We start from the raw sequence: 3,419 nt of genomic DNA, 5'->3' as shown, positions 1-3,419 counted from the left end.
GGCATCAGATCGGGGATGTGTCCTTACTCTAACCAGGTCATTCACACAGTAAGAGACAGAACGACGTTTACGATCATAATAATGCTTTCTTTTAGCATGGCTATAATCCAGGACAGCCCTCGCATGATCGTGTGCTTCCTGAATTGATGACGTCAGGCTTTCAGGGTAAGGAATACCTGGCTCACCAAACCCATCAGAATTTGGCTGTGTAATGAGATCGAGAGGTGTATCCAATTCCTGTCCATAAAACAACATTGAAGGGCTTTGGCCTGTACTCTCATGTGGGGCGGTTCTCAGGGCAAAACAAATTTGCGGAAGATAACGGTCCCAAGCGGTGTGTTTGTTGCCGATGTAGGCACGAATGGCAGTCTTCAAGGTGCGATTCACCCTCTCTGTTGCATTAGTTTGGGGGTGGTACGCAGTCGTGAGTCTGTGTTCAGAGCCCAATGCAGAGGGTACATTTTTGAAAAGTTCACTAACAAAAGGGGACCCTCTGTCCGAAATCAGGTATGTAGGGGCACCATGTCATGCAAAAACCTCACTGAGCAGCTTGCTTGCCGCTACCTGTGCAGTTGCTTCTTTCACTGCACTGACTTCCAGCCACTTTGAAAAATAATCCACAAAAACAAGGATATAAGCGTTTCCTCAAGATGTGCGAGGTAAAGGCCCTACAAAGTCAACTCCAGTGTACTCCCAGGGTCTTTGGGGACAAATCGGTATCATAAACCCAGCAGGTTTCCTTTGGCTAGGTTTAGTGAACTGACAAAGAGTGCAAGAGATTACATACTTTTTGGCCTCCGACGACATTTTTGCCCAGAAAAATCTGTGTTTTAGTCTTGCCACAGTTTTTGTCGTCACCAAATGTCCAGCGGTTGGGTGATTATGGTAATATTCCAGCAGAGATCGTCTGATGGCAGTAGGAGCATAAAGCTTAAGCTGTTTCAGAGGGTGAAGGCTACACGACACTTTGCCGTCTTTGAAGTACAGAAGATCATCATGCATTGTATATTGTGACAGCTCTCATCTTGCCCCGTATAAGTCCCCCTGTAACCGGGTCATTGAGTTGCAGCTGTCTTATGTGCTCGCAATCTGAAAAGATCACAGGAGGCAAGGCACGCAGATCAAGGCCCCCTATAACAGCGTACTCAGGCAGAACGTCCATGGGTGCATCACAAAAAGGCATCGGGTTTCGAGACAGGGCATCTGGAACTTTATTACTCACCCCTGGCTTATGGACAATGTTAAAATCAAAATCTTGTAGGCGGAGGGACCACCTAGCCAGCCTGCCTGTGAAATTTGGGCAGGACATTAACCATTTCAGACTGCTGTGGTCCGAGACAACGGTCACATGAAGACCCTCAACATACGGTCTGAAGTGTTCTAGGGCCCAGATGATGGCCAAACACTCCTTTTCTGGAGTAGAATAAGGCTTTTCAGATTTTTCTTTCCATGGCCCCCTGACTGACATTCATCTGTCCACACAAACAGAACATCTGCCCTGGTAAGTGCGAACAGTGGCTCTGCGTGGCGAGCGTAGTCGTGGATAAAACGTCTGTAATAACTTGTTAGTCCTAAAAACTGTCTGACTTGTTTGACATTGACTGGTACTGCAAAATCTGTGACTGCTCTCACCTTGTCCTTGTTTGGCAGGATGCCCTCTGCGGTGATGTTATAACCAAGGAAGGTAAGTTCGCTTCTGCAGAACTGACACTTTGCTAGCTTTATAGATAGTCCTGCTGACTCCAGTCGGGTGAGAACATCCTTAAGGTCGACAAGGTGCTGTTCAAATGTGGGTGAGGCCACGACAATATCATCCAGATATACGGCACAAGACTTATATATGAGCCCTGCAAGGACGGTATTCATGAGTCTCTGGAAGGTGGCTGGCGCGTTGCACAGGCCAAAGGGTAGGACACGGAATTGAAATAGCCCACAGTGGGAAATGAAAGCAGTCTTGGGCCTTGAGTCCTCTGCGACAGCCACCTGCCAGTAACCTTTGGCCAAGTCAATCATGGAGATATAAGTCCCCCTGGCCAGGAAGTCAAAAGACTCATCAATTCTTGGGAAAGAGCGGTAAGGAGCGAGATGGATAGGTTTTGCAGTACCCGTTTCGATCCTATGTTCGACCATAGATGTGTGGCCCAAATGTCCATCAAACAAAACATTGAAGGTCTCCAGTAATTCAGCCAGCTGCCTTTTTTGGTGATCTTTTAGAGAAGGCCCTGCTATTTTTTCATCTAAAATGGAAGATTCAACCCCCAAAAATGCCACACTGTGGTCAGGTACTGCCAGATCCACACCCTCTAGCTCCTCTATGAGCATAGGTTCCTCATCAAGCACCACTGTTCTGGACGGAACATGAATTGTTACTGAAGCTCTCAGCATAAAGTCCATTCCCAAAAAAGGGGAGTAGAAAGCCCTGAAATAACAGCAAACCGATGATAGAACCGCTGGCCCATAAAGCCTAGGGTCAACCACGTCATGCCAGATGGGAGACAGGCTGCTCCATCTGCCAGCTGAATATGAGGTGCGGACCATGGTTTTGTACGTTTGTCCCCCCCAGGAATAGCTTGGTTAACCTCTGCCCGTACCGCAGAAAGAGAAGCACCAGTGTCAAGAGTGGCATCAAGAACTTGCCCCTGAAGATTAACTTTGACTCTGAACGGAGTATTCCAGAAAGATGTAGATGTAACATCTTCCACGTGACCCAAAGTTGGCTGATTGGTCACAAATGAACACGATAAGTGAGGCGTATCTATCTTCTGGAGGCAGGATTGCCTCTTTGAAACTTCCTCCCCCCCCTGAAGTTTCCCGCCTGGCCATTGTCAGAATTCAGTACGTCCTCATCGTCAATCCGGCCATGGCCACCCAACTGGCCCGAACTTAGTGTACTATTGCTGGTGTTGGCCTGTTGATTAGGTGCCCCCCAAGTGCAAATCTTGCTCCACCCCAGAACTACAGTTAGGACAAGTGCGAGTGGTGTACCCTGGTAGTAAGCATTTGAAGCATTGGACGACCCTCACACGTAGACTGTGCCGGGGGTAAACTCTGTCCACTTGGGCCAAGAGCTGCATGAAGCTCATGGGCGCGCAAAAGAAGCTCCATGAATTTAAGGGGGTCTGAATACTTTCCGTACCCACTGTATTTGAGACAAACAGTAAAATTCAGGAATTACAAATCAAAAAGTATCTATCAAAACACTTTTTTTCCACTCACCAACTGAAGAGAAACCGAAGCAGTTCTGTAAAATATTCAGTAAAAAACATTCACTGTACTTTTTTCCTGTAACTAAAATTATCTCCCCTAATCACACACTCAGTAATTTAACACATTCCAATCATCTAGGAACATTTCAATAAAGCACAAATGACTTTCAAACAAGTTACAATACACTTTTACCCAACCAAGTGTTCTTATTA

Source organism: Sinocyclocheilus anshuiensis, unplaced genomic scaffold (assembly GCF_001515605.1).
Source record: "Sinocyclocheilus anshuiensis isolate Anshui unplaced genomic scaffold, SAMN03320099.WGS_v1.1 scaffold978, whole genome shotgun sequence".
Lineage (NCBI taxonomy): Eukaryota > Metazoa > Chordata > Actinopteri > Cypriniformes > Cyprinidae > Sinocyclocheilus > Sinocyclocheilus anshuiensis.
Note: the sequence above shows the minus strand (reverse complement) of the source record.